This window comes from Lathyrus oleraceus, chromosome 6, assembly GCF_024323335.1.
Source record: "Lathyrus oleraceus cultivar Zhongwan6 chromosome 6, CAAS_Psat_ZW6_1.0, whole genome shotgun sequence".
Classification (NCBI taxonomy): Eukaryota; Viridiplantae; Streptophyta; class Magnoliopsida; order Fabales; family Fabaceae; genus Lathyrus; species Lathyrus oleraceus.
In genome coordinates this window covers 356,175,606-356,197,903 of record NC_066584.1, presented here as the reverse complement: position 1 = coordinate 356,197,903, position 22,298 = coordinate 356,175,606, and the positions used below count along the sequence as shown (strand labels likewise).

Here is a 22,298-nt window from a genome sequence, read left to right as displayed (position 1 = left end):
CTTTATGATTTAAAATTTATTGATACAAAACTAAGTCATAATTCCATTTTTTTATTCAGCGACTAAAATTAGCCGACTTAGCTCAGTGGTAGAGCGCGTGGCTTTTAACCACGTGGTCGTGGGTTCGAACCCCACAGTCGGCGCATTCAATTTTTCTTTTAATATAACATAATTAACACATAGGTTTGTTTTTAAGACTTGATGTAGGGGACATAGCGTTTCCTTCTTGTTTAGATTATTCTTTCTTCTTGCTGAGGTAAAATGATCAGATTTTAAGTTTCGTTGATTCTTGTGTAGATGATAATTTGTCTTCCTCTAGGGAGATATGATCATTTCTTTGTCGCGGTGCATTTGACCATTTAGAATTGAGGTCTAGATGGTAAAACTTGTCGACTAAGGCATAGATGATCATTTCTTCTATAGATGATCAAGTCTTTATTTTTTTGTAGATGTTTACAAGTATTCTATATGCAAAAACAAAAACATTCAAATATTAAATTTTCATAATTAAATTTTTCTCATTGAAACTCTACAAATAAAAGTTATTGTTCTTCATAACAAATCTGGTTCAACACATTCCAATCATGTAACTACCATAGTAGACTTTGCTTATTATTTGTACATATTAAGTTATTTAACATTTTTCTTCTAAATAAATAACTATTCTAATTTTAGTAACTACACATATAAAAATTAGGATGCCCCTCTAATTACTCAATCATCCCATTTTTATTGACTTTGCTATCAAATGTATGATTGATACCTTTAATATGAGATCACAAACATTATAGTTATGTTTTTTAAACAGTTACATAAATGTATAATTATGAATGCTTGTTAACTTAATAAGTGTAAAAATTTTGAGCTAAAGATTTTGGAATGATTTGAAAGATTAATTGTAAAATTAATTTTGCGGTGGGATATATTTCATCCATGTTTCACTTCTCATGATATAATGCTATAAATGTGTTTTTGTAACAAAAATCAATCCTTGATGTTCGGTGGATTAAATTATTTGTTGATTTAATAAGGTAGTACCTTCGTCTTTTATTATAAGTCGCTTTGCAAAAATATTTTGTACCACAATATAAGTTGTTTTATAATATCAATGAATGATTAATGTTATTTTCCCTATTATATCCATACCTATTTATTACTCTCTCTCCTTTCAATTATGTCAATTTATTTTTCCAATATAATCAATGAAGGACAATTTTGTAAAACCCTTCATAATTTCTCTTTTTCATACCATAATTATTACATTTCTTAATACATGTGAAAAGTCAAAAACGACTTATAACAAAAACGGAGGGAGTATTAATTATAGTGTTATGAAATAAAGGTTTTAAGATTTTTAAAACGTATATGACAAGTTTCTAAAATTGTTTTGGTAGAGATAAGATTTAAATTATTCCTAAAATGCATGAAACTTTTATGCTTTAAAGTTATACTATATTTGTTTATTTTGATTATACTCAATATGTAAGTTCAGGGCGCTACAAAATTTCTATAACTATATATAATAAGTATCGTATAGATTTTATGATTTAATCTTTATGATTTAAAATTTATTGATACAAAACTAAGTCATAATTCCATTTTTTTATTCAGCTACTAAAATTAGCCGACTTAGCTCAGTGGTAGAGCGCGTGGCTTTTAACCACGTGGTCGTGGGTTCGATCCCCACAGTCGGCGCATTCAATTTTTCTTTTAATATAACATAATTAACACATAGGTTTGTTTTTAACACTTGATGTAGGGGACATAGCGTTTCCTTCTTGTTTAGATTATTCTTTCTTCTTGCTGAGGTAAAATGATCAGATTTTAAGTTTCGTTGAATCTTGTGTAGATGATAATTTGTCTTCCTCTAGGGAGATATGATCATTTCTTTGTCGCGGTGCATTTGACCATTTAGAATTGAGGTCTAGATGGTAAAACTTGTCGACTAAGGCATAGATGATCATTTCTTCTATAGATGATCAAGTCTTTATTTTTTTGTAGATGTTTACAAGTATTCTATATGCAAAAACAAAAACATTCAAATATTAAATTTTCATAATTAAATTTTTCTCATTGAAACTCTACAAATAAAAGTTATTGTTCTTCATAACAAATCTGGTTCAACACATTCCAATCATGTAACTACCATAGTAGACTTTGCTTATTATTTGTACATATTAAGTTATTTAACATTTTTCTTCTAAATAAATAACTATTCTAATTTTAGTAACTACACATATAAAAATTAGGATGCCCCTCTAATTACTCAATCATCCCATTTTTATTGACTTTGCTATCAAATGTATGATTGATACCTTTAATATGAGATCACAAACATTATAGTTATGTTTTTTAAACAGTTACATAAATGTATAATTATGAATGCTTGTTAACTTAATAAGTGTAAAAATTTGAGCTAAAGATTTTGGAATGATTTGAAAGATTAATTGTAAAATTAATTTTGCGGTGGGATATATTTCATCCATGTTTCACTTCTCATGATATAATGCTATAAATGTGTTTTTGTAACAAAAAATCAATCCTTGATGTTCGGTGGATTAAATTATTTGTTGATTTAATAAGGTAGTACCTTCGTCTTTTATTATAAGTCGCTTTGCAAAAATATTTTGTACCACAATATAAGTTGTTTTATAATATCAATGAATGATTAATGTTATTTTCCCTATTATATCCATACCTATTTATTACTCTCTCTCCTTTCAATTATGTCAATTTATTTTTCCAATATAATCAATGAAGGACAATTTTGTAAAACCCTTCATAATTTCTCTTTTTCATACCATAATTATTACATTTCTTAATACATGTGAAAAGTCAAAAACGACTTATAACAAAAAACGGAGGGAGTATTAATTATAGTGTTATGAAATAAAGGTTTTAAGATTTTTAAAACGTATATGACAAGTTTCTAAAATTGTTTTGGTAGAGATAAGATTTAAATTATTCCTAAAATGCATGAAACTTTTATGCTTTAAAGTTATACTATATTTGTTTATTTTGATTATACTCAATATGTAAGTTCAGGGCGCTACAAAATTTCTATAACTATATATAATAAGTATCGTATAGATTTTATGATTTAATCTTTATGATTTAAAATTTATTGATACAAAACTAAGTCATAATTCCATTTTTTATTCAGCTACTAAAATTAGCCAACTTAGCTCAGTGGTAGAGCGCGTGGCTTTTAACCACGTGGTCGTGGGTTCGATCCCCACAGTCGGCGCATTCAATTTTTCTTTTAATATAACATAATTAACACATAGGTTTGTTTTTAACACTTGATGTAGGGGACATAGCGTTTCCTTCTTGTTTAGATTATTCTTTCTTCTTGCTGAGGTAAAATGATCAGATTTTAAGTTTCGTTGAATCTTGTGTAGATGATAATTTGTCTTCCTCTAGGGAGATATGATCATTTCTTTGTCGCGGTGCATTTGACCATTTAGAATTGAGGTCTAGATGGTAAAACTTGTCGACTAAGGCATAGATGATCATTTCTTCTATAGATGATCAAGTCTTTATTTTTTTGTAGATGTTTACAAGTATTCTATATGCAAAAACAAAAACATTCAAATATTAAATTTTCATAATTAAATTTTTCTCATTGAAACTCTACAAATAAAAGTTATTGTTCTTCATAACAAATCTGGTTCAACACATTCCAATCATGTAACTACCATAGTAGACTTTGCTTATTATTTGTACATATTAAGTTATTTAACATTTTTCTTCTAAATAAATAACTATTCTAATTTTAGTAACTACACATATAAAAATTAGGATGCCCCTCTAATTACTCAATCATCCCATTTTTATTGACTTTGCTATCAAATGTATGATTGATACCTTTAATATGAGATCACAAACATTATAGTTATGTTTTTTAAACAGTTACATAAATGTATAATTATGAATGCTTGTTAACTTAATAAGTGTAAAAATTTTGAGCTAAAGATTTTGGAATGATTTGAAAGATTAATTGTAAAATTAATTTTGCGGTGGGATATATTTCATCCATGTTTCACTTCTCATGATATAATGCTATAAATGTGTTTTTGTAACAAAAAATCAATCCTTGATGTTCGGTGGATTAAATTATTTGTTGATTTAATAAGGTAGTACCTTCGTCTTTTATTATAAGTCGCTTTGCAAAATATTTTGTACCACAATATAAGTTGTTTTATAATATCAATGAATGATTAATGTTATTTCCCTATTATATCCATACCTATTTATTACTCTCTCTCCTTTCAATTATGTCAATTTATTTTTCCAATATAATCAATGAAGGACAATTTTGTAAAACCCTTCATAATTTCTCTTTTCATACCATAATTATTACATTTCTTAATACATGTGAAAAGTCAAAAACGACTTATAACAAAAAACGGAGGGAGTATTAATTATAGTGTTATGAAATAAAGGTTTTAAGATTTTTAAAACGTATATGACAAGTTTCTAAAATTGTTTTGGTAGAGATAAGATTTAAATTATTCCTAAAATGCATGAAACTTTTATGCTTTAAAGTTATACTATATTTGTTTATTTTGATTATACTCAATATGTAAGTTCAGGGCGCTACAAAATTTCTATAACTATATATAATAAGTATCGTATAGATTTTATGATTTAATCTTTATGATTTAAAATTTATTGATACAAAACTAAGTCATAATTCCATTTTTTATTCAGCTACTAAAATTAGCCGACTTAGCTCAGTGGTAGAGCGCGTGACTTTTAACCACGTGGTCGTGGGTTCGATCCCCACAGTCGGCGCATTCAATTTTTCTTTTAATATAACATAATTAACACATAGGTTTGTTTTAACACTTGATGTAGGGGACATAGCGTTTCCTTCTTGTTTAGATTATTCTTTCTTCTTGCTGAGGTAAAATGATCAGATTTTAAGTTTCGTTGAATCTTGTGTAGATGATAATTTGTCTTCCTCTAGGGAGATATGATCATTTCTTTGTCGCGGTGCATTTGACCATTTAGAATTGAGGTCTAGATGGTAAAACTTGTCGACTAAGGCATAGATGATCATTTCTTCTATAGATGATCAAGTCTTTATTTTTTTGTAGATGTTTACAAGTATTCTATATGCAAAAACAAAAACATTCAAATATTAAATTTTCATAATTAAATTTTTCTCATTGAAACTCTACAAATAAAAGTTATTGTTCTTCATAACAAATCTGGTTCAACACATTCCAATCATGTAACTACCATAGTAGAGTTTGCTTATTATTTGTACATATTAAGTTATTTAACATTTTTCTTCTAAATAAATAACTATTCTAATTTTAGTAACTACACATATAAAAATTAGGATGCCCCTCTAATTACTCAATCATCCCATTTTTATTGACTTTGCTATCAAATGTATGATTGATACCTTTAATATGAGATCACAAACATTATAGTTATGTTTTTTAAACAGTTACATAAATGTATAATTATGAATGCTTGTTAACTTAATAAGTGTAAAAATTTTGAGCTAAAGATTTTGGAATGATTTGAAAGATTAATTGTAAAATTAATTTTGCGGTGGGATATATTTTGTAACACCCTTCTAAATACCCCCAAAATATTTAGTTAAAATAATAACATATCAATCAGAGTAATTATGCCCCGAAGGGTGTCACACAATCATTTCACAACAATTATCAAAATATCCTGTCATGCTCATTTATTAAATCAAAATAAGACTCTTTTGCATAATTCGCAGCGGGTACAAAACATCGACATTCAAATCATGTACTACATTACATGTAAAGTTGAATCAACAACTAAATTAAAACATAGTCAAACATTCCCTCCCGATGTTACATCTACCAGAGCATGACCCACTAAGGACGACACTAGACTCCATAGCACTAGCTTCTACTCAACTCACTGCTCGTTACCTGAAAAATAGATGTAAGGGTGAGTTTCTCAATCAATATAATAGGCATTATACAACATTATGTAATGTTAAGTAAATACGCATTTGTTCACCCTAACCAGACTACACACTCAGCAACGGCAGTACCAACTCAACATCATACCCAACAATAACATATATCATATGTATAATCTCAAACCATACTCAATCATCAACAACACAACACATAATAACCATATAATACTGGAATACATCCATTCATATTATATGCCATACATTCATTATGCAATGAGACTCAACATATGCGGTACCGACTATTCTTAAACATACAGTTCAAGCTCACCGATCAACTCCAGATACGGCTACTAAGCTCACTAGTCCCACTCATTTGAGATCTAATGACTAACTCACTAATTCCTCACCATGGGAATTAGCTACAACCCCAAAGGCTAGACTATGCACACTAATTATCTAGTATGCAAACATCAACAACAATTCCATAACAATTCACTCACTAATTCCTCACCATGGGAATTAGCTACAGCCCCACAGGCTATGCCATGCATGCTAATCACCTAGCAAATGCAGCATCAACAACAATCCGCAATGGACCTGTGCTCACACTCGAAGCCATACAACAGTCCATTCACAATTACATGCATATATATACATTCACAACAACATGCATATCATCATACATCATCAATATTTTATCACATAAGCATATCAGATCATGCCAAACAACAACCACAGTATTAGTACACTCTACTAATACCTATACTACTCAAAGCCACGGGAATTGATCCCTAATATGTAATACATCAGCTGAATTGCAACACTCAGCCTAAACAACCAAAACTGCACAACAACAGCACAGAAAATTCACAATTCTGCCCATACGCGTATTGCCTATGCCCATACGCGTATTGCCCACGCCTGACCAAATCCATACGCGTATTGGCCATTCCCATACGCGTATGCTACGCGTATCACTTCCCCATACGCGTACCACCAGAGACCATTTCACGTTTAAAATTTCATCTTCCTCACTCATACGCGTATTGCCTAGTGCCATACGCGTACCAGCCATCTCATACGCGTATTGCCTAGTGCCATACGCGTATGACCAGAAACCAGAACTCTCAGATCTGCAATGGCTTTCTCTGCTACGAGATCTACCCAATCCAACCTTCCACAGTCCAATTTCTACACAGAAATCGTTCATATTTGCAACACAATTCGTATCTTATTCGATTACACAAAATTTGACACTTTTACATCTAATTCCTACGGATTCTTTCTCAATTATACTCCAATTTCGTTCATCCAAAGATTTCACAATTCATCATGCATCAATCTAGTCAGAGGTAAAACAATGGTTATCACTACCCAGTACATATTATCACATAATGCCCTTTAACCGATGATAACCCCCCTTACCTGAGTTAATCCAGCAATCTCTGATCTCCAAGCTTTTCCTCTTCTCTTGCTATGCCTTTTTGCCCTTTTTCCACTTTCAACCGCTTCTCTGTGTTCTCCTTTTCACGTGCAACCCTTTTTACCAAAAATGGGACTTTTTATTATTCCAACTTATTTTATTCCAAATAAATAATTATCCCAATAATTATTATTCAAAATAATAATAATAATAATTCAATTATCTAATTAAATTAATAAACATATTATTAACTTAATTTAAATAATTATTATATTATTATCGGGGTGTTACAACTCTCCCCCACTAAAAGAGTTTTCGTCCTCGAAAACATACCTCAAGCGAACAACTCCGGATAAGACTCCTTCATCTGACTCTCAAGTTCCCAAGTCACATTGCCACCTGCTGGTCCTCCCCAAGCTACCTTCACCAAGGCGATCTCTTTACCCCGCAATTGCTTCAACTCTCGATCTTCGATTCTCATAGGTGATGTTTCAACAGTCAGGTTATCTCTCACCTGTACATCATCTACTTGGACTACATGTGACGGATCATGAATGTACCTCCTCAACTGAGACACATGAAAAACCTCATGCAAATTCGCAAGCGACGGCGGTAAAGCGATACGATAGGCTACCTCTCCTATCCTCTCCAAAATCTGATAAGGACCAATAAAACGAGGTGTCAACTTCTTCGACTTCAAAGCTCGACCAACACCAGTTATCGGAGTAACACGAAGAAACACATGATCTCCCCCTTGGAACTCAAGTGACTTCCTCCTCTTATCATGATAACTCTTCTGACGACTCTGAGCAATTCTCATCTTCTCCTGAATCATCTTAATCTTTTCTGTAGTCTGTTGAACAATCTCCGGTCCAACCACAGCACTCTCACCGGACTCATACCAACATAACGGTGTCCGACATCTCCTACCATACAAAGCCTCAAACGGTGCCATACCAATACTCGAATGAAAACTATTGTTGTAGGTAAATTCAATCAAAGGTAAATAACAATCCCAAGCACCTCCCTTTTCCAAAACACAAGCTCTCAAAAGATCCTCTAATGACTGAATCGTCCTCTCAGTCTGACCATCAGTCTGCGGATGATATGCAGAACTCAATCTCAGCTTAGTTCCCAAAGCTCTCTGCAAACCTTCCCAAAATTTCGATGTAAATCTAGGATCTCTGTCCGACACAATACTCGACGGAATACCATGCAAACTTACGATCTTCTCAATATACAACTCGGCTAATCTCTCTAACGGATAATCCATTCTGATCGGAATGAAATGAGTCGACTTCGTCAATCTATCAACAATCACCCAAATAGCTTCAAAATTCTTACTTGTCCTCGGCAACCCAGAAACAAAATCCATACTGGTACTATCCCACTTCCACTCTGGAATAGCCAACGGTTGCATTAGCCCAGACGGCTTCTGATGCTCAATCTTTGACTTCTGACAAGTCAAACAGGAATAAACAAAACTCGCAATTTCTCTTTTCATTCCCGGCCACCAAAATAACTTCTTCAAATCATGATACATCTTCGTAGCTCCAGGATGAATACTCAAGCCACTACGATGTCCTTCCTCAAGAATACTCTTCTTAAGTTCAGTAACATCCGGAATACACACCCGATTACCAAATTTCAAAACACCATTCTCGTCAACTCTGAATTCACCACCTTGACCTTGATTCACTAGAGTCAACTTGTCAACCAAAAGCATATCGGATTTCTGACCCTCTCTAATCTCATCCAAAATACCACTTGTTAACTTCAGCATACCCAATTTAACACTATTGTGAGTACTCTCACACACCAAACTCAAGTCTCTAAACTGCTCAATCAAATCCAATTCCTTAACCATTAACATAGACATATGCAATGATTTCCGACTCAATGCATCAGCTACTACGTTTGCTTTACCCGGATGGTAATTCAAACCAAAATCATAATCCTTCAAGAATTCTAACCATCTCCTCTGTCTCATATTCAGCTCTTTCTGATCAAACAAATACTTTAAACTCTTATGGTCACTGAAAACCTCAAATCTTGATCCATACAAATAATGCCTCCACAACTTCAGAACAAATACCACGGCTGCCAACTCTAAATCGTGCGTCGGATAGTTCTTCTCATGAACTCTCAGTTGTCTCGAAGCATAAGCTATAACCTGCTTATTCTGCATCAACACACCACCTAAACCCAACAATGAAGCATCACAATAAACCTCGAATAGTCCCGACGAACTCGGTAATATCAGGATAGGAGCAGTAGTCAACCTTTTCTTTAACTCTTGGAAACCTTCTTCACATTTCGAGTCCCAAACAAACGCTTGCCCCTTTCTAGTCAACATCGTCAACGGTAACGCCAACTTGGAAAATCCCTCAATGAATTTTCTATAATAACCTGCAAGTCCAAGAAAACTCCTTATCTCAGAAACTGACTTCGGAGCTCCCCACTTAGACACCGCTTCTATCTTAGAAGGATCAACAGCAACACCACCTCTTGAAATTACATGACCAAGAAAACTAACTTCTTCCAACCAAAATTCACACTTAGACAGTTTAGCAAATAACTTCTTTTCTCGGAGAACTTCTAAAACCACTCTCAAATGCTCAGCATGCTCTTCTTCAGATTTCGAATACACCAAAATGTCATCAATAAACACTACCACAAACTTGTCTAGGTACGGATGGAAAATCCTATTCATATACTCCATAAATACTCCAGGCGCATTAGTCACACCAAAAGGCATCACAGAATACTCATAATGTCCATACCTTGTTCTGAAAGCAGTCTTCTGAATATCCTCAGTTTTTACACGTATCTGATGATACCCAGACCTCAAATCTATCTTGCTGAACACACTCGCACCAACCAATTGATCCATCAAATCATCAATCCTCGGCAAAGGATACCGATTCTTGATCGTCACTTTATTCAGTTGCCTGTAGTCCACACACAACCTCATAGTACCTTCTTTCTTCTTAACCAATAACACTGGTGCACCCCACGGTGACACACTCGGATGAATAAATTTCTTATCCAACAAATCTTCCAACTGACTCTTCAATTCAGCTAACTCAACAGCAGACATACGATATGGAGCCATCGATATCGGTCTAGTACCAGGTACCAAATCAATCGAGAACTCAACTTCACGCTCTGGCGGCAATTCATTCACCTCTTCCGGAAACACATCAGGAAAATCACACACCACAGCTAGATCACCAATTACTAGTTTATCTTTAGCTTCCATAGTCGCTAACAGCATAAACAACTCTGCCCCATCAGCTACTTCCTCATTCACCTGCCTTGCTGATAGAAACAAACTCTTTCCTTCTTCAATCTCAGGAAAAATCACAGTCTTATCAAAACAATTGATATAAACTCGGTTAAACACCAACCAGTTCATTCCCAAGATAACATCAATCTGCACTAGTGGAAGACACACAAGGTCTATCCCAAAATCTCTACCAAAAATACTCAAAGGACAGTTTAAACAAACTGACGTAGTAGTCACTGAACCCTTCGCAGGAGTATCAATCACCATACTACTACGCATCTCAGATATCTCTAACTTAAGTTTCACAGCACAATCCAAAGATATAAAAGAATGAGTAGCACCGGTGTCAATAATAGCTACAAGAGGAAAGCCATTAATATAGCACGTACCTCGGATCAACCGATCATCTGCAGAAGTCTCAGAACCCGATAAAGCAAAGACCTTGCCTCCTGACTGATTCTCTTTCTTCGGCTTAGGACACTGTGGACTGATATGACCCAACTCTCCACAGTTGAAACAAGTCACAGTCTTCAACCGACACTCTGCAGCCAAATGACCACCTTTTCCACACTTGAAACACTTCATCTCAGCACTGGTACACTCATGAACACGATATCCAGCTCGACCACATCTGTAACACTTAACAGGAGCACTAGAGTCTCCCCCACTAGGTCTCTTCATCCCACTCTGCCTCTGGAAACCTTTGCCAGCTGCATACGGTTTCCCACGATCCATCTGATTCTTACCTTTCCTATCAACCCTTTGCTGATAGCTCTCTGCTCTAGCCTTGGAATCCTGTTCGAAAATCCTGCAACAGTCAACCAAATCAGAAAACACCCTGATCCGCTGATATCCAATCGCCTGCTTGATCTCGGGACGCAACCCGTTCTCAAACTTCACGCATTTGGAAAATTCCCCAGTAGCCTCACTATAGGGAGTATAATATTTGACAGTTCTGTGAACTTAGCAGCATACTCAGTAACAGACCGGTTACCCTGCTTCAATTCCAAGAATTCTATTTCTTTCTTCCCTCTGACATCCTCTGGAAAGTACTTCCTCAGAAATCTCTCTCTGAACACTGCCCAAGTAATCTCAGCATTCCCAGCAATTTCCAACTCAGTGCGGGTAGCAACCCACCAATCATCAGCTTCCTCTGACAGCATATGCGTACCGAACCTGACCTTCTGGTTATCGGCACACTCAGTTACTCGGAAGATTCTCTCGATCTCCTTCAACCACTTCTGAGCGCCATCTGGATCGTATGCTCCCTTAAACATTGTAGGATTGTTCTTCTGGAACTCACTCAGTTGACGAGCAGCTCCCATCCCCACAACATTCGGATTCCCTCCAAGTACTCCAGCTAGCATACCCAGAGCCTCAGCAATCGCAGCATCATCTCTACCTCTTCCAGCCATCTCTATTCTGAAAACCCAAACAAACTGAAACAATGAGTACTGATAGGGTTACACAACACCTATACCGTACAGGGGAAACAGAATAACTACGACTCGACTCGACCGACTATGCTCTGATACCACTAATGTAACACCCTTCTAAATACCCCAAAATATTTAGTTAAAATAATAACATATCAATCAGAGTAATTATGCCCCGAAGGGTGTCACACAATCATTTCACAACAATTATCAAAATATCCTGTCATGCTCATTTATTAAATCAAAATAAGACTCTTTTGCATAATTCGCAGCGGGTACAAAACATCGACATTCAAATCATGTACTACATTACATGTAAAGTTGAATCAACAACTAAATTAAAACATAGTCAAACATTCCCTCCCGATGTTACATCTACCAGAGCATGACCCACTAAGGACGACACTAGACTCCATAGCACTAGCTTCTACTCAACTCACTGCTCGTTACCTGAAAAATAGATGTAAGGGTGAGTTTCTCAATCAATATAATAGGCATTATACAACATTATGTAATGTTAAGTAAATACGCATTTGTTCACCCTAACCAGACTACACACTTAGCAACGGCAGTACCAACTCAACATCATACCCAACAATAACATATATCATATGTATAATCTCAAACCATACTCAATCATCAACAACACAACACATAATAACCATATAATACTGGAATACATCCATTCATATTATATGCCATACATTCATTATGCAATGAGACTCAACATATGCGGTACCGACTATTCTTGAACATACAGTTCAAGCTCACCGATCAACTCCAGATACGGCTACTAAGCTCACTAGTCCCACTCATTTGAGATCTAATGACTCACTCACTAATTCCTCACCATGGGAATTAGCTACAGCCCCAAAGGCTAGACTATGCACACTAATTATCTAGTATGCAAACATCAACAACAATTCCATAACAATTCACTCACTAATTCCTCACCATGGGAATTAGCTACAGCCCCACAGGCTATGCCATGCATGCTAATCACCTAGCAAATGCAGCATCAACAACAATCCGCAATGGACCTGTGCTCACACTCGAAGCCATACAACAGTCCATTCACAATTACATGCATATATATACATTCACAACAACATGCATATCATCATACATCATCAATATTTTATCACATAAGCATATCAGATCATGCCAAAACAACCACAGTATTAGTACACTCTACTAATACCTATACTACTCAAAGCCACGGGAATTGATCCCTAATATGTAATACATCAGCTGAATTGCAACACTCAGCCTAAACAACCAAAAACTGCACAACAACAGCACAGAAAATTCACAATTCTGCCCATACGCGTATTGCCTATGCCCATACGCGTATTGCCCACGCCTGACCAAATCCATACGCGTATTGGCCATTCCCATACGCGTATGCTACGCGTATCACTTCCCCATACGCGTACCACCAGAGACCATTTCACGTTTAAAATTTCATCTTCCTCACTCATACGCGTATTGCCTAGTGCCATACGCGTACCAGCCATCTCATACGCGTATTGCCTAGTGCCATACGCGTATGACCAGAAACCAGAACTCTCAGATCTGCAATGGCTTTCTCTGCTACGAGATCTACCCAATCCAACCTTCCACAGTCCAATTTCTACACAGAAATCGTTCATATTTGCAACACAATTCGTATCTTATTCGATTACACAAAATTTGACACTTTTACATCTAATTCCTACGGATTCTTTCTCAATTATACTCCAATTTCGTTCATCCAAAGATTTCACAATTCATCATGCATCAATCTAGTCAGAGGTAAAACAATGGTTATCACTACCCAGTACATATTATCACATAATGCCCTTTAACCGATGATAACCCCCTTACCTGAGTTAATCCAGCAATCTCTGATCTCCAAGCTTTTCCTCTTCTCTTGCTATGCCTTTTTGCCCTTTTTCCACTTTCAACCGCTTCTCTGTGTTCTCCTTTTCACGTGCAACCCTTTTTACCAAAAATGGGACTTTTTATTATTCCAACTTATTTTATTCCAAATAAATAATTATCCCAATAATTATTATTCCAAAATAATAATAATAATAATTCAATTATCTAATTAAATTAATAAACATATTATTAACTTAATTTAAATAATTATTATATTATTATCGGGGTGTTACAACTCTCCCCCACTAAAAGAGTTTTCGTCCTCGAAAACATACCTCAAGCGAACAACTCCGGATAAGACTCCTTCATCTGACTCTCAAGTTCCCAAGTCACATTGCCACCTGCTGGTCCTCCCCAAGCTACCTTCACCAAGGCGTTCTCTTTACCCCGCAATTGCTTCAACTCTCGATCTTCGATTCTCATAGGTGATGTTTCAACAGTCAGGTTATCTCTCACCTGTACATCATCTACTTGGACTACATGTGACGGATCATGAATGTACCTCCTCAACTGAGACACATGAAAAACCTCATGCAAATTCGCAAGCGACGGCGGTAAAGCGATACGATAGGCTACCTCTCCTATCCTCTCCAAAATCTGATAAGGACCAATAAAACGAGGTGTCAACTTCTTCGACTTCAAAGCTCGACCAACACCAGTTATCGGAGTAACACGAAGAAACACATGATCTCCCCCTTGGAACTCAAGTGACTTCCTCCTCTTATCATGATAACTCTTCTGACGACTCTGAGCAATTCTCATCTTCTCCTGAATCATCTTAATCTTTTCTGTAGTCTGTTGAACAATCTCCGGTCCAACCACAGCACTCTCACCGGACTCATACCAACATAACGGTGTCCGACATCTCCTACCATACAAAGCCTCAAACGGTGCCATACCAATACTCGAATGAAAACTATTGTTGTAGGTAAATTCAATCAAAGGTAAATAACAATCCCAAGCACCTCCCTTTTCCAAAACACAAGCTCTCAAAAGATCCTCTAATGACTGAATCGTCCTCTCAGTCTGACCATCAGTCTGCGGATGATATGCAGAACTCAATCTCAGCTTAGTTCCCAAAGCTCTCTGCAAACCTTCCCAAAATTTCGATGTAAATCTAGGATCTCTGTCCGACACAATACTCGACGGAATACCATGCAAACTTACGATCTTCTCAATATACAACTCGGCTAATCTCTCTAACGGATAATCCATTCTGATCGGAATGAAATGAGCCGACTTCGTCAATCTATCAACAATCACCCAAATAGCTTCAAAATTCTTACTTGTCCTCGGCAACCCAGAAACAAAATCCATACTGGTACTATCCCACTTCCACTCTGGAATAGCCAACGGTTGCATTAGCCCAGACGGCTTCTGATGCTCAATCTTTGACTTCTGACAAGTCAAACAGGAATAAACAAAACTCGCAATTTCTCTTTTCATTCCCGGCCACCAAAATAACTTCTTCAAATCATGATACATCTTCGTAGCTCCAGGATGAATACTCAAGCCACTACGATGTCCTTCCTCAAGAATACTCTTCTTAAGTTCAGTAACATCCGGAATACACACCCGATTACCAAATTTCAAAACACCATTCTCGTCAACTCTGAATTCACCACCTTGACCTTGATTCACTAGAGTCAACTTGTCAACCAAAAGCATATCGGATTTCTGACCCTCTCTAATCTCATCCAAAATACCACTTGTTAACTTCAGCATACCCAATTTAACACTATTGTGAGTACTCTCACACACCAAACTCAAGTCTCTAAACTGCTCAATCAAATCCAATTCCTTAACCATTAACATAGACATATGCAATGATTTCCGACTCAATGCATCAGCTACTACGTTTGCTTTACCCGGATGGTAATTCAAACCAAAATCATAATCCTTCAAGAATTCTAACCATCTCCTCTGTCTCATATTCAGCTCTTTCTGATCAAACAAATACTTTAAACTCTTATGGTCACTGAAAACCTCAAATCTTGATCCATACAAATAATGCCTCCACAACTTCAGAACAAATACCACGGCTGCCAACTCTAAATCGTGCGTCGGATAGTTCTTCTCATGAACTCTCAGTTGTCTCGAAGCATAAGCTATAACCTGCTTATTCTGCATCAACACACCACCTAAACCCAACAATGAAGCATCACAATAAACCTCGAATAGTCCCGACGAACTCGGTAATATCAGGATAGGAGCAGTAGTCAACCTTTTCTTTAACTCTTGGAAACCTTCTTCACATTTCGAGTCCCAAACAAACGCTTGCCCCTTTCTAGTCAACATCGTCAACGGTAACGCCAACTTGGAAAATCCCTCAATGAATTTTCTATAATAACCTGCAAGTCCAAGAAAACTCCTTATCTCAGAAACTGACTTCGGAGCTCCCCACTTAGACACCGCTTCTATCTTAGAAGGATCAACAGCAACACCACCTCTTGAAATTACATGACCAAGAAAACTAACTTCTTCCAACCAAAATTCACACTTAGACAGTTTAGCAAATAACTTCTTTTCTCGGAGAACTTCTAAAACCACTCTCAAATGCTCAGCATGCTCTTCTTCAGATTTCGAATACACCAAAATGTCATCAATAAACACTACCACAAACTTGTCTAGGTACGGATGGAAAATCCTATTCATATACTCCATAAATACTCCAGGCGCATTAGTCACACCAAAAGGCATCACAGAATACTCATAATGTCCATACCTTGTTCTGAAAGCAGTCTTCTGAATATCCTCAGTTTTTACACGTATCTGATGATACCCAGACCTCAAATCTATCTTGCTGAACACACTCGCACCAACCAATTGATCCATCAAATCATCAATCCTCGGCAAAGGATACCGATTCTTGATCGTCACTTTATTCAGTTGCCTGTAGTCCACACACAACCTCATAGTACCTTCTTTCTTCTTAACCAATAACACTGGTGCACCCCACGGTGACACACTCGGACGAATAAATTTCTTATCCAACAAATCTTCCAACTGACTCTTCAATTCAGCTAACTCAACAGCAGACATACGATATGGAGCCATCGATATCGGTCTAGTACCAGGTACCAAATCAATCGAGAACTCAACTTCACGCTCTGGCGGCAATTCATTCACCTCTTCCGGAAACACATCAGGAAAATCACACACCACAGCTAGATCACCAATTACCAGTTTATCTTTAGCTTCCATAGTCGCTAACAGCATAAACAACTCTGCCCCATCAGCTACTTCCTCATTCACCTGCCTTGCTGATAGAAACAAACTCTTTCCTTCTTCAATCTCAGGAAAAATCACAGTCTTATCAAAACAATTGATATAGACTCGGTTAAACACCAACCAGTTCATTCCCAAGATAACATCAATTTGCACTAGTGGAAGACACACAAGGTCTATCCCAAAATCTCTACCAAAAATACTCAAAGGACAGTTTAAACAAACTGACGTAGTAGTCACTGAACCCTTCGCAGGAGTATCAATCACCATACTACTACGCATCTCAGATATCTCTAACTTAAGTTTCACAGCACAATCCAAAGATATAAAAGAATGAGTAGCACCGGTGTCAATAATAGCTACAAGAGGAAAGCCATTAATATAGCACGTACCTCGGATCAACCGATCATCTGCAGAAGTCTCAGAACCCGATAAAGCAAAGACCTTGCCTCCTGACTGATTCTCTTTCTTCGGCTTAGGACACTGTGGACTGATATGACCCAACTCTCCACAGTTGAAACAAGTCACAGTCTTCAACCGACACTCTGCAGCCAAATGACCACCTTTTCCACACTTGAAACACTTCATCTCAGCACTGGTACACTCATGAACACGATATCCAGCTCGACCACATCTGTAACACTTAACAGGAGCACTAGAGTCTCCCCCACTAGGTCTCTTCATCCCACTCTGCCTCTGGAAACCTTTGCCAGCTGCATACGATTTCCCACGATCCATCTGATTCTTACCTTTCCTATCAACCCTTTGCTGATAGCTCTCTGCTCTAGCCTTGGAATCCTGTTCGAAAATCCTGCAACAGTCAACCAAATCAGAAAACACCCTGATCCGCTGATATCCAATCGCCTGCTTGATCTCGGGACGCAACCCGTTCTCAAACTTCACGCATTTGGAAAATTCCCCAGTAGCCTCACTATAGGGAGTATAATATTTTGACAGTTCTGTGAACTTAGCAGCATACTCAGTAACAGACCGGTTACCCTGCTTCAATTCCAAGAATTCTATTTCTTTCTTCCCTCTGACATCCTCTGGAAAGTACTTCCTCAGAAATCTCTCTCTGAACACTGCCCAAGTAATCTCAGCATTCCCAGCATTTCCAACTCAGTGCGGGTAGCAACCCACCAATCATCAGCTTCCTCTGACAGCATATGCGTACCGAACCTGACCTTCTGGTTATCGGCACACTCAGTTACTCGGAAGATTCTCTCGATCTCCTTCAACCACTTCTGAGCGCCATCTGGATCGTATGCTCCCTTAAACATTGGAGGATTGTTCTTCTGGAACTCACTCAGTTGACGAGCAGCTCCCATCCCCACAACATTCGGATTCCCTCCAAGTACTCCAGCTAGCATACCCAGAGCCTCAGCAATCGCAGCATCATCTCTACCTCTTCCAGCCATCTCTATTCTGAAAACCCAAACAAACTGAAACAATGAGTACTGATAGGGTTACACAACACCTATACCGTACAGGGGAAACAGAATAACTACGACTCGACTCGACCGACTATGCTCTGATACCACTAATGTAACACCCTTCTAAATACCCCCAAAATATTTAGTTAAAATAATAACATATCAATCAGAGTAATTATGCCCCGAAGGGTGTCACACAATCATTTCACAACAATTATCAAAATATCCTGTCATGCTCATTTATTAAATCAAAATAAGACTCTTTTGCATAATTCGCAGCGGGTACAAAACATCGACATTCAAATCATGTACTACATTACATGTAAAGTTGAATCAACAACTAAATTAAAACATAGTCAAACATTCCCTCCCGATGTTACATCTACCAGAGCATGACCCACTAAGGACGACACTAGACTCCATAGCACTAGCTTCTACTCAACTCACTGCTCGTTACCTGAAAAATAGATGTAAGGGTGAGTTTCTCAATCAATATAATAGGCATTATACAACATTATGTAATGTTAAGTAAATACGCATTTGTTCACCCTAACCAGACTACACACTTAGCAACGGCAGTACCAACTCAACATCATACCCAACAATAACATATATCATATGTATAATCTCAAACCATACTCAATCATCAACAACACAACACATAATAACCATATAATACTGGAATACATCCATTCATATTATATGCCATACATTCATTATGCAATGAGACTCAACATATGCGGTACCGACTATTCTTGAACATACAGTTCAAGCTCACCGATCAACTCCAGATACGGCTACTAAGCTCACTAGTCCCACTCATTTGAGATCTAATGACTCACTCACTAATTCCTCACCATGGGAATTAGCTACAGCCCCAAAGGCTAGACTATGCACACTAATTATCTAGTATGCAAACATCAACAACAATTCCATAACAATTCACTCACTAATTCCTCACCATGGGAATTAGCTACAGCCCCACAGGCTATGCCATGCATGCTAATCACCTAGCAAATGCAGCATCAACAACAATCCGCAATGGACCTGTGCTCACACTCGAAGCCATACAACAGTCCATTCACAATTACATGCATATATATACATTCACAACAACATGCATATCATCATACATCATCAATATTTTATCACATAAGCATATCAGATCATGCCAAACAACAACCACAGTATTAGTACACTCTACTAATACCTATACTACTCAAAGCCACGGGAATTGATCCCTAATATGTAATACATCAGCTGAATTGCAACACTCAGCCTAAACAACCAAAAACTGCACAACAACAGCACAGAAAATTCACAATTCTGCCCATACGCGTATTGCCTATGCCCATACGCGTATTGCCCACGCCTGACCAAATCCATACGCGTATTGGCCATTCCCATACGCGTATGCTACGCGTATCACTTCCCCATACGCGTACCACCAGAGACCATTTCACGTTTAAAATTTCATCTTCCTCACTCATACGCGTATTGCCTAGTGCCATACGCGTACCAGCCATCTCATACGCGTATTGCCTAGTGCCATACGCGTATGACCAGAAACCAGAACTCTCAGATCTGCAATGGCTTTCTCTGCTACGAGATCTACCCAATCCAACCTTCCACAGTCCAATTTCTACACAGAAATCGTTCATATTTGCAACACAATTCGTATCTTATTCGATTACACAAAATTTGACACTTTTACATCTAATTCCTACGGATTCTTTCTCAATTATACTCCAATTTCGTTCATCCAAAGATTTCACAATTCATCATGCATCAATCTAGTCAGAGGTAAAACAATGGTTATCACTACCCAGTACATATTATCACATAATGCCCTTTAACCGATGATAACCCCCCTTACCTGAGTTAATCCAGCAATCTCTGATCTCCAAGCTTTTCCTCTTCTCTTGCTATGCCTTTTTGCCCTTTTTCCACTTTCAACCGCTTCTCTGTGTTCTCCTTTTCACGTGCAACCCTTTTTACCAAAAATGGGACTTTTTATTATTCCAACTTATTTTATTCCAAATAAATAATTATCCCAATAATTATTATTCCAAAATAATAATAATAATAATTCAATTATCTAATTAAATTAATAAACATATTATTAACTTAATTTAAATAATTATTATATTATTATCGGGGTGTTACATATTTCATCCATGTTTCACTTCTCATGATATAATGCTATAAATGTGTTTTTGTAACAAAAAATCAATCCTTGATGTTCGGTGGATTAAATTATTTGTTGATTTAATAAGGTAGTACCTTCGTCTTTTATTATAAGTCGCTTTGCAAAAATATTTTGTACCACAATATAAGTTGTTTTATAATATCAATGAATGATTAATGTTATTTTCCCTATTATACCCATACCTATTTATTACTCTCTCTCCTTTCAATTATGTCAATTTATTTTTCCAATATAATCAATGAAGGACAATTTTGTAAAACCCTTCATAATTTCTCTTTTTCATACCATAATTATTACATTTCTTAATACATGTGAAAAGTCAAAAACGACTTATAACAAAAAACGGAGGGAGTATTAATTATAGTGTTATGAAATAAAGGTTTTAAGATTTTTAAAACGTATATGGCAAGTTTCTAAAATTGTTTTGGTAGAGATAAGATTTAAATTATTCCTAAAATGCATGAAACTTTTATGCTTTAAAGTTATACTATATTTGTTTATTTTGATTATACTCAATATGTAAGTTCAGGGCGCTACAAAATTTCTATAACTATATATAATAAGTATCGTATAGATTTTATGATTTAATCTTTATGATTTAAAATTTATTGATACAAAACTAAGTCATAATTCCATTTTTTTTATTCAACCACTAAAATTAGCCGACTTAGCTCAGTGGTAGAGCGCGTGGCTTTTAACCACGTGGTCGTGGGTTTGATCCCCACAGTCGGCGCATTCAATTTTTCTTTTAATATAACATAATTAACGCATTCAATTTTTCTTTTAATATAACATAATTAACACATAGGTTTGTTTTTAACACTTGATGTAGGGGACATAGCGTTTCCTTCTTGTTTAGATTATTCTTTCTTCTTGCTGAGGTAAAATGATCAGATTTTAAGTTTCGTTGAATCTTGTGTAGATGATAATTTGTCTTCCTCTAGGGAGATATGATCATGATCATTTCTTTGTCGCGGTGCATTTGACCATTTAGAATTGAGGTCTAGATGGTAAAACTTGTCGACTAAGGCATAGATGATCATTTCTTCTATAGATGATCAAGTCTTTATTTTTTTGTAGATGTTTACAAGTATTCTATATGCAAAAACAAAAACATTCAAATATTAAATTTTCATAATTAAATTTTTCTCATTGAAACTCTACAAATAAAAGTTATTGTTCTTCATAACAAATCTGGTTCAACACATTCCAATCATGTAACTACCATAGTAGAGTTTGCTTATTATTTGTACATATTAAGTTATTTAACATTTTTCTTCTAAATAAATAACTATTCTAATTTTAGTAACTACACATATAAAAATTAGGATGCCCCTCTAATTACTCAATCATCCCATTTTATTGACTTTGCTATCAAATGTATGATTGATACCTTTAATATGAGATCACAAACATTATAGTTATGTTTTTTAAACA

At 36.2% G+C, this 22,298-nt stretch overlaps 5 non-coding genes across 5 annotated transcripts; all 5 read left to right on the top strand.

Annotated features, from left to right (window-relative positions):
• Positions 1–71: 71 nt before the first annotated feature.
• On the top strand, positions 72–143 carry TRNAK-UUU (transfer RNA lysine (anticodon UUU)). The gene has a single exon. It is a non-coding gene; the product is annotated as a tRNA-Lys (tRNA).
• Positions 144–1,623: 1,480 nt separating this feature from the next.
• On the top strand, positions 1,624–1,695 carry TRNAK-UUU (transfer RNA lysine (anticodon UUU)). Its single transcript has one exon. It is a non-coding gene; the product is annotated as a tRNA-Lys (tRNA).
• A 1,480-nt stretch (positions 1,696–3,175) lies between these two features.
• TRNAK-UUU (transfer RNA lysine (anticodon UUU)) lies at positions 3,176–3,247 on the top strand. Its single transcript has one exon. It is a non-coding gene; the product is annotated as a tRNA-Lys (tRNA).
• Positions 3,248–4,725: 1,478 nt separating this feature from the next.
• On the top strand, positions 4,726–4,797 carry TRNAK-UUU (transfer RNA lysine (anticodon UUU)). The gene has a single exon. It is a non-coding gene; the product is annotated as a tRNA-Lys (tRNA).
• A 16,725-nt stretch (positions 4,798–21,522) lies between these two features.
• On the top strand, positions 21,523–21,594 carry TRNAK-UUU (transfer RNA lysine (anticodon UUU)). Its single transcript has one exon. It is a non-coding gene; the product is annotated as a tRNA-Lys (tRNA).
• Positions 21,595–22,298: the final 704 nt, after the last annotated feature.